The sequence below is a fragment of the Panthera leo genome, chromosome B4, assembly GCF_018350215.1.
Source record: "Panthera leo isolate Ple1 chromosome B4, P.leo_Ple1_pat1.1, whole genome shotgun sequence".
Lineage (NCBI taxonomy): Eukaryota > Metazoa > Chordata > Mammalia > Carnivora > Felidae > Panthera > Panthera leo.
This window is the reverse complement of record NC_056685.1, coordinates 82,042,946-82,053,636: the sequence shown is the minus strand read 5'-3', so window position 1 is coordinate 82,053,636 and position 10,691 is coordinate 82,042,946. Positions and strand designations below refer to the sequence as shown.

Genomic DNA, 10,691 nt, shown 5'->3' with positions numbered 1-10,691 from the left:
TAAAATTATTTTTAAAATGTATTTCTTAATGTTTTTAATTATTTTTGAGAGAGAGCGCACAAGTGGGTTAGGGATGGGGGCGGGGGGGGGGGGTGGGCAGAGGATCTGAAGTGGGCTTTGCTCTGACAGCAGCAAGCCCGATGTAGGGCTCGAACTCATGAATTGTGAGATCATGACCTGAACCGAAGTTGGATACTTAACCAACTGAGCCACCCAGGTGCCCCTAAATTTTCTGGATCTTAAGTAGTTTTATACAAGTTTACTTTGATATTTGTTGGGCCCTGTTAGTCATTGTGCCAGTCTGGAGGGATGCAATTATGAATACAGGGATGCAATTATGAGTATGTAGAACCGTCATTTAAGGGAGCTATAAGTTGTGTAAATCACTAATTGAGTACTAGGCACATTAATTAAGTGCTAGGGTAGAGGTACCAGCACTGTTTTGAGGGAGAACTAAGAGAGAAATAATTTCTTCTGATTGGAGGAATGGAAAGACTTAATGATGGTGTTGGATTTTGAAGAAGATTATGACTCATATCCCAACAAAGGCAGGTAGGGGAGAGCAACTGTGCACAAAGGCTTGGCAGCATGGAAGAGATATGGTGAATTTGGTTTCAATTCTGTAGGGGCACTTTTCCTTAGCAAAACATCAGTGTTGATATAGGATGAAAATTACACATAAACTGGCTAGTGTTTTTCAAAATGTGAGTCATGAAATCAATTTAGAAAGTTCTGGCCAGTAGGATATTGGGGTTTTTTTTCTTCAAGGTTTTAAGTATTTTCTACATCAAGTATGGGCCTTGAACTTACAACCCCAAGATCAAGAGTCATATGCTCTACTGACTGAGCCAGCCAAGCACCCTACTAGTGGTGTTTCTAAGTGGAGTAGACTAGAAAATAGCAGAGACTGATGCTTAATAAGGATAAATATGTCTCATGATAATTTTGTTTCCAGTGTTGAGTGAGGATATAAAATGCATTCCTTACCTTGGTTTGCAGAAAAATACATTTGAAAGCCACTGATAAAATCAATACCAAGGGGCTGGGGCATCACACATTCTCTCTCTGGTCTCTCTCTTTGGGATGGTTGGGGTAGAAGGTTATTAGTTTAATTATTTCCCCAATGGGCCCTTATAGCTTATGGCAAAGTAAATTAGCTCCTTGCTTTTTTTATACTCTTGAAGCTATATTACTATTTATTTGGCAATTCTTTCCCCTTTGCTGATGATTCCTCCTAATGTGTAAATAGCAAAGATTCTAGAGATCTGAAAGTGAGTTAATTTAGAATTGGCCATTTACCTTCATGGTCTCAGAGCCCTTATTTTATTTTATTTTATTTTACTTTATTTTTTATTTTATTTTATTTTACTTTATTTTATTTTATTTTATTTATTTTATTATTTCATTTCATTTTTATATATTTTTTTATTTTTTCTATCGTGTCATGTCATATCATATCATATCCTATCTTATCCTTTTATAGAAACAGAGTGCAAGTGGGGGAGAGGGGCAGAGGAAGAGAGAACGAGAATCCCAGGCAGGCTCCATGCTCAGTCCAGGGCAGGGACCCATCCCAGGATCCTGGGACCATGACCTGAGCCAAAGTAAAAGAGTTTGTGGCTCAAGGGGCTGAGCCACCCAGACACTCCGTGTTAGTTTCTTTTTATCCACTAGGTGGTGCTGTGAGGGGCTGGTATTTGCAAGTTAGCCTGTCTCTAGACTCCAGCTTGTTTTGAAATTAGCGGATAGGGTTACTTAGTCAGAAAATCTTTTCTCTTCAAGTTCCCAGGCATTCCATCACAGGGCATATAGATCTCCCTTTCCTCTCCAACTATAACTTCCTTTTACAAATTGAGGAGGTTAGAGAATCTGGGATCAAGAAGGTAAAATTTTTTGTCAGTATTGCCATCTCTCAAAAGAGATCAGAAATGGTTTCCATTCTCCCCTAGGGATCAAAGAAGATGCTGAACTGCAGTGGAAAAAGGTGGAGGTTATACCCCAAAAAGAATAACTGGTTTATGGGGCAACAGAATTGGCTGAGAGGAGGGAAGGGAGGAGATACTAAAGGATATCTTCCTTGGGAAAGCAACAAATCGTAGAATCTGATTATATTCAGCAAACATTTTTCAAGAGCTTTCTATAGGCCAGGAGAACACGAAGTTGAGTAAGTTTAAGTACCTGGGGTGCCTCAGTGGCTCAGTCAGTTAAGCATCTGACTCTTGATTTCAGCTCAGGTGATGATCTCACAGTTTCATAAATTTGAGTCCCACATCCAGCTCTGCGCTGACCCTGCAGAGTCTGCTTGGGGTTCACCCCCCCCCCGCCCCTCCCCTCCTCATGCTCTTTCTCTGTCTCTCTCAAAATAAATAGATAAACTTTAAAAATTTTTATTAAAAAAATTTTTGGTACTTGCTTGGAGCGCCTCGGTTGCTTAGTCAGTTAAACAACCGACTTCGACTCAGGTCATGATCTCACAGCTCATGAATTCAAGCTCCGTGTGTTGGGCTCTGTGCTGACAGCTCAGAGCCTGGAAGGCAGTTATGCTCACCACTATACCACCAACGCTGCACAGCATACAGCTCAGAGCCTGAAGCCCGCTTTGGATTCTATGTCTCCCTCTCTCTCTGCCCCACCCCCTTACGCCCTGTCTCTCTTTCTCTCAAAAATAAACATTAAAAATTAAAAAAAAAAAAAAATTTAGAACCTGCTTTCTAGAAGCTCAAGGAAAAGAGGAAACACTCAACAATAATACAGTGTGATAAATAGGGGCATACACAGGGCTCTGTGGAAGCAGAGAAAGGACCCCTAAGTCAGTAGTGGTGGGGGGGCCAGGGAGATGGTGATCAGGGAAGGTTTCCTAGAAGAGATGACACCTAGGCTTTCATTCTGGAAGGATAACTAGGAGCCTTCCAATATCCTAGAAATCCACAAGTCTCCCCTGGTGACTTCATTTACTCCTATTATTTCAACAATTACCTCTGTGCTAATAACTCTCAATGTTTCCCTAGCCCTGTCATCTCCAAAACCTGCCCATCCAGTACCTCCTATTTGAATGTTATTGTTCAAATTCAACTTGTCTAAAACAAAGCACTGAAAGAGGATCAAGGCTTTTGATTTTTATGGTAATCATATAATTTTTATCCTTATTCAATATATGGGTGGATATCACTTCCTGTATGAATTACTGCAAAAGTATACTAGCTGGTCTCCAACTTAGATCTCTCTCTACCACCCATTTCTCCAGTCTGTCCTATACACTTAGATCTTCAACAAGATTTATCTTCCCAATGTTTATGGTATTGAAAATCAACCTTTAGGGGCGCCTGGGTGGCTCAGTCGGTTAAGCATCCGACTTCGGCTCAGGTCATGATCTCGAGGTCCGTGAGTTCAAGTCCCGCATCAGGCTCTGTGCTGATAGCTCAGAGCCTGGAGCCTGTTTCAGATTCTGTGTCTCCCTCTCTCTCTGACCTTCCCCAGTTCATGCTGTCTCTCCCTGTCTCAAAAATAAATAAATGTTAAAAAGAAATTAAAAAAAAAGAAAGAAAGAAAAGAAAATCAACCTTTAGAGGTTCCCTTTGGTCTACCCAATGGAGACCAAGTCAGTTGCCATGGTTTGAATGTGCCCCCTCCCCCGACACCCTATTCATGTTGAAATCCTAACCCCCAAAGGTGATAGTATTAATAAGTGGGGACTTTGAGAGGTGATTAGGATTTGATAGTGGAGCCCTCCTGAGTGGGATTAGTGCTTTTATTAAAGAGATCCCACAGAGCTTCCTAGACTCTTCCACCACGTGAGGTTACAAGAAGTCTGTCACCTGAAGTAGGGCCTTCTCCTGGCCATGCTGGCACCCTGATCTTGGACTTCAGCCTCCAGAACTGTGAACAATAAATGTCTCTTGTTTATAAGTTACCCAGTCTGTGGTATTTTATTATAGCAGCCTGAATGGTTTAAGACAGCATTCTATGTTCTGGTCCTGAATGACTCTTTCTATTTTTATATTGTGTGATTCCCTAAAATGCCTTTTATAGCCAAACTCTTCTACTCAATGTTTATTTCCCAAATATAGCTTATGCTTTTCTACCTCAGTGTCTACGTTTATACTCTTCTCATATTTCTTGTCAAAATGCTATCTACGTTTGGAAGGGGAAGGTTTCCTAAAGATAACATCAAAGGCAGAAAACATACATGACATGATTTATATTTTAATATGTAAAGAGCTCTTGCAAATCAACAAGAAAAGACAACCACTGTAATAGAAAAAATGGCAAAATGCATGAAGAGACAATTTTAATTGGTGTGGTTGGATTAAAATCTACCACCATGCTGTTTTATATTTTTCTTATCTATTTTTGTTCCTGTTTTCCTGCTGATCTTTGAGTATTTTTGGTATTTCATTTATCTCCTCTTATTAACTATATATATATATATATATATATATATATATATATATATATATATTTCAATAGTTGCACTAAGGCTTACCATATGCATCTTTAACTTACCACAGACTACCTTCAAATATTATATGACTTCGTGTGTAATGTAAAAACTGTACAATAGTATACTTCCATTTTCCTTTCGCTCATCCTTTTTGTTATTGTTGTCATACACTTTACTTCTACATATATCCCACTGTATATTATTACTATTTTTGTCTTAAAGCATCAGTTATCTTCTTTTTAGATTTTATTTTATTATTTTTGTAAATGTTTATTTTTTTTTTTTTTATTTTTTTTTTCAACGTTTTTAATTTATTTTTGGGACAGAGAGAGACAGAGCATGAACGGGGGAGGGGCAGAGAGAGAGGGAGACACAGAATCAGAAACAGGCTCCAGGCTCCGAGCCATCAGCCCAGAGCCTGACGCGGGGCTGGAACTCACGGACCTCGAGATCGTGACCTGGCTGAAGTCGGACGCTTAACCGACTGCGCCACCCAGGCGCCCCTGTAAATGTTTATTTTTGAGAGAGAGACAGAGTGCAGGCAGAGGAGGGGCAGAGAGAGAGGGAGACACAGAATCTGAAGCAGGCTCCAGGCTCTGAGTTGTTAGCATGTGGGTTTGAACTCACGAACCGTGAGATTATGACCTGAGCTGAAGTTGGAGGCTTAACCAACTGAGCCACCCAGCCACCCTTTTTAGATTTTATTTTTAATCTCTACACCAAATGCAGGGCTTGAACTCACAACCCTAAGATCAAGAGTTGCATGCTCTTAATGACTAAGCCAGCCAGGTACCCCAAAGAGTCAATTATCTTTTAAACAATTTTTTAATTTATTATTATTATAATTTTTTAATGTTTATTTATTGGGGCACCTGGGTGACTCAGTCGGTTGGGTGTCTGACTTTGGCTCAGGTCTTGATCTCGCAGTTCACAAGTTTGAGCCCTGCATCAGGCTCTGTGCTGACAGCTCAGAGCCTGGAGCCTGCTTCAGATTCTGTATCTCTCTCTCTGCCCCTCCCCTGCTCGTGCAATTTCTCTCTCTCTCTCTCTCTCTCTCTCTCTCAAAATAAATAAATTGTATTTATTAAAAGTTTATTTAGTTGTTTTGAGAGAGAGAGAGAGAGAGAGAGAGAGAATTCCAAGCAGTCTCCACATTGTCAGTGCAGAATTGACTTGGGGCACAAACCTACCAACCATAAGATCATGATCTGAGCCGAAACCAAGTGTCTGGACACTTAACTGACTGAATCACCCAGGTTCCCCTTAAAGAACTTTTTAAAAGTGTCTTTTAGGGGCGCCTGGGTGGCTCAGTCGGTTGAGTGTCCAACTTTGGCTCAGGTCATGATCTCACAGTCTGTGAGTTCGAGCCCCGCGTCGGGCTCTGTGCTGATGGCTCAGAGCCTAGAGCCTGCTTCTGATTCTGTGTCTCCCTCTCTCTGCCCCTTCCCTGCTCATGCTGTGTCTCTCTCTGTCTCAAAAATAAATAAAAACATTAAGAAAAAAAAATTTTTTAAATAAAAAGTGCCTTTTATATTTACCCACAAATTTACTATTTCCATTCCCTTTATTTGTGTTCATCTGAGTTTTCACTTGATATCATCTTTCTTCCATCTGAAGAACCTCCTGTAGCATTTCTTATAAGTGATAACTTTTTTCAGCTTTTATTTGTCTTAAAATGTCTTTTTTGTCTTCATTTTTACATCCACTGGAAATACTATTCTAGGCTGGCTTTTTTTTTTTTTTTTTTTTCATTTAGCACTTTAAGGGTGTTATTCCATTATCTTCTGTCTTGCACTGTTTCTGATGAGAAGTTAATGCTTATACTTAACCTTTGCTTCAGTCTATGCCATATATCTTTCTCTCTGTCTTCTTTTCAGATTTATTTTTTATCATCGGTGCTCAGCAATTTGGTTATGCTGTGTCTAGGTATAATTTTCTTTGTGTTTATCCTGCATGAGGTTCATCAGTTTATTTGGATCTGGGTGTTAATATTTTTTTCATGAAATCTGGTGAATTTTTTGCCACAATTTCTGCAAATATTCTTTCCTGCTCCCTTGTTTTCCAGTACTCCAGATTATGTGTGTGGTAGAATACTTGATATCATCCAACTGGTCGCTGAGGCTTGCTTATTTCCCCTCCATCTTCCTTTTCTCTCTGTGCTTCAGTTTACGTTGTTCTTACTTCTGCATCTTCAAGTTCACTGACCTTTTCAACTTTATCATCTAATTTTCTCTAAAGGTCACACAATGGTATTTTTCATTTCTTTTTTATAGCCTCCATTTATTTCCTCATTGGATTTATGGTTTTCTTGGAATATTTGAACTTATATCAAGATGTTTTGAAGTCTTTACCTATTAATTGCATAATTTCTTTCATTTCTGGGTCTGTTTTTATTGTTTAAGTTTTCTCCCAGCTAGAGATCACATTTTCTTTTTTTCTTTTGCTTATTTATCTATTTGTTTATTTGGTGGTTGGAGGGAGTATGTTTATTAGATGCTGGACATTGTAAATGTTACATCATCGAATTTCTGGATTTTATTGTCTTTCTTTAAGCTTTGTTCTGGCAGGCAGCTAATTACTTTCATATCAGCTTGATTCATTTGAGGCAAGTTTTTAAACTTTGTGAAGGAAGGTCTAGAGTAACTTTACTCTTGGGCTAGTAGGAGTCTACACCTAAGACAGCTTTTTTAAGGTATCTAATGAATGCTCCGAATATTTGACGCAGTCTCTCCAGTCTGACTGGTTGGAACTCTAATTTCTTCCATTCCTGTGTGAACTCCAGTAATTATTCACTTTATAATTCCCCAGCAGTTGTTCTTTACCTGGTAGTTGATTTTTGGTCAGTTTCAAGAAGTCTCCTCTGTCACACTATGCACATGTAGCCTGCTATTCAGCCAAAGACACTGGACCACTATGCAAATTTGTGGAGCTCTTTCTTTGCATACCTCTCTTCTCTCTAGGACTTTCTCATAGAATCTGCCTCCTCAGCCTCCCCAAAATCTAATCTCTGTCTCCTCAGCTCAACAAAACCCCTGTACTCTTGTTGGGTTTCCCATCCCTGTGCTATAGTGTGAAGAGTATTTATGGGCAGGTAGTTGGGATAATTGGAAGGTGCACACAATTTTTCTTTCCTTTTCCCTCGGGGATTACAACCCTATGCTGCCTTTGCCCAATATCTTAAAACAATTGTTTCATATATTTTGGGCAGTTTTCTAGGTGTGTGTGTGTGTGTGTGTGTGTGTGTGATGGGAGGACTAGTCTGATACCAGTTACTTTGTCATAGTCAGAAATAAGATAACTCAATTTTCACTTGGTATAGAATTATAGGTTGACATTTTTTTCTTTCAGTACTTCAAAGACGTCATTCAATTTTCTTCTGAATTATATTGTCATCTTTGTGTCCCTATATGCAGTGTGTCTTTATCAGAAATGAAAAGTAAAACAACCAGATACAATTTACTCTTACGTTATTAAAAAAAAAAATCTCAGCGTGGTTATCAGGGAAATGGGTATACTCATATTTCTGGTGGTGTAAATTGTCGAAGTGTTCTTGTGGAGACAGTTTGAACCTAAGATACTAATCATCTAACATATTATTCCTGTAGAGGCTCCCGGTTGTCTCAGTCGGTTAAGCCTATAGGGGCACCTTGGGTGGCTCATTCGGTTAAGCATCAGACTGTTGGTTTTGGCTCAGACCATGATCTCAGGGTTAGTGAGATCAAGCCCTGCCTCCAGCTCTGCCTGCTTGAGATTCTTTCTCTCTCCCTCTATCCCTCTGCCCTGCTCTCATGTGCTGTCTCTCATTCTCTCTCTCTCAGATAAATAAATAAATATAAAAATAATAATATAATAAAAAATGCTAAAATATTTTCTAGGCATATAAGAGAATAGAGAAGAGGTTTTTTTTTTTCTTAAAGTTTATTTATTTAGAGAGAGACAGAGAGAGAGAGAGAACGAGTGGAAGGGGGTAGAGAGAGAGGGAGAGAGAAAATCCCAAGCAGGCTCCATGTAACCGAGAGGTAATGACCTGAGACAAAATCAAGAGTTGGACGCTTAACCATCTGAGCCACCCAGGTGCCCCAGAGAGCTTTTTAATTTAAAAGAAATCAGAGTCCACTCCCAAACATCTGGGATTCAAAGTGTCGCACCAGGACCCCCAAACTAAGCCCTCCAACCCCAATAAACCGCACCCCCACCCCATCTTATTTGCTGTGGACATTGGAGAGGAGCAAATTGGTCGAACTGTCCTAGAATTGTTTGCAGATGTTGTACTCAAAACTGCAGAAAAATTTTGAATATTGCATACAGAAGAAAAAGGCATTAGACATACTACTGGGAAACCTCTCCATTTCAAAGGGTGCCCTTTCCATCAAATTATTAAGACATTTATGATTCAGGGTGGAGACTTCTCATATCGAAAAGGGGCAGGTAGAGAAAGTATTGATGGTAAAAAATGTGAAGATGAAAATTTCTATTATTGAGCATGACAAATGTGGGCTGCAATACAAATGGTTCTCAGTTCTTAATCACAATGGTTTGCACTCCTCATTTGGATGGGAAACATGTGGTGTTTGGCACAAGTAATTAAAGGAATGGGTATGGCAAGGATATTGGAAAATGTAGAAGTGAAAGGTGAAAACCTTGCCAAATTATGCATTATTGCAGAATACAGAGAACTGAAGGAAGGGGATGATATTCCCAAAAGATGGTTCTGGTGACAGTCGTCCAGATTTCCCTGAGGATGCAGATATATAGATTTAAAAGATGCAGATAAAATTTTACTAATAACAGAAGTCTTAAAAAAAAATGGAAATATATTTTTTCAAATCCAGAAGTGGGAGATGGCTATTAAAAATGTACAAAAGTGTTTTTTTAATGTTTATTTATTTATTTTGAGAGAGAGCAAGCAGAGGAAGGACAGATAGGGAGGGAGAGAGAGAGAGAGAGAGAGAGAGAGAATCCCAAGCAGGCTCTGCGCTGACAGCACGTGGGGCTTGATCCCATGAACTGTGAGATCATGACCTGAGGTGAAATCAAGAGTCGGTCGCTCAACCAACTGAACCACCCAGGCGCCCCCAAAAATATACAAAAGTTTTAAGATATATGGAAGGTTCAAACGCTGTTATTGAGAAAACGGACAGATAGAAGCTGCAACCTATAGCTTTAAGCTGCATGCTGAATATTGGTGCTAATAAACTGAAGATGCCAAATTGGCAGGGAGCAATTGACAGCTGTTTGGAGGCTCTTGAAATAGACCCATTAAATACCAAAGCATTGTACTGTGAGCTCAAGGATGGCAAGGATTAAAGGAATATGATCGAGCATGGGCTGATCTTTTTTTTTTCCAACATTTTTTTTTTTTTTTTTTTTTTATTTTTGGGACAGAGAGAGACAGAGCATGAACGGGGGAGGGGCAGAGAGAGAGGGAGACACAGAATCGGAAACAGGCTCCAGGCTCCGAGCCATCAGCCCAGAGCCTGACGCGGGGCTCGAACTCACGGACCGCGAGATCGTGACCTGGCTGAAGTCGGACGCTTAACCGACTGCGCCACCCAGGCGCGAGCATGGGCTGATCTTAAGAAAGCTCAGGAGACAGCACTGGAAGATAAAACTATCTAGACAGAATTGTTGAAAGTTAAACAAAAGATAAAGGCACAGAAAGATGGAGAGAAGGCAGCGTATGCAAAAATGTTTGCCTAATAAAGGTTTCAGTTATTTCAGTTTTACTTAAATATTATGCATTGATTGTATAAAGGCAATAAGAAAATTTAAAGGTTATTGTCTGTAATATATGATATATATATATATATATATATATATATATATATATACATATATATATGTAACATATGACCCCTGATGTGTCTCCTTTGATACTTCAGTTTCCCATTGTTTACAGTTTAGGAATACTGAAAATGTTCTTTTTTTTTTTTAATGTTTGTTTATTTTTGAGAGAGAGAGAGAGACAGAGTGTGAGTGGGGGAGGGGCAGAGAGAAGGAGACACAGAATCTGAAGCAGGCTCCGGGCTCTGAACTGTCAGTCAGAGCCTGACTCGGGGCTTGATATCACAATGATATCACTTGACCTGAGCTCAAGTCGGATGTTTAACCGACTGAGCCACCCAAGTGCCTCCAAAAATAGTTCACTTTTAATAAAACAGTGTTACAGGGCCTGGGTGGCTCAGCCAGTTAAGTGTCTGACTTTGGCTCAGGTCATGATCTCACCATTTGTGAGTTTGAGCTCCATGTG

At 39.7% G+C, this 10,691-nt stretch overlaps 1 pseudogene; it reads left to right on the top strand.

The window, feature by feature from the left end:
* The first annotated feature begins 502 nt into the window (after positions 1-502).
* LOC122225414 lies at positions 503-10,141 on the top strand (annotated as a pseudogene).
* The last annotated feature ends 550 nt before the right edge of the window (positions 10,142-10,691 follow it).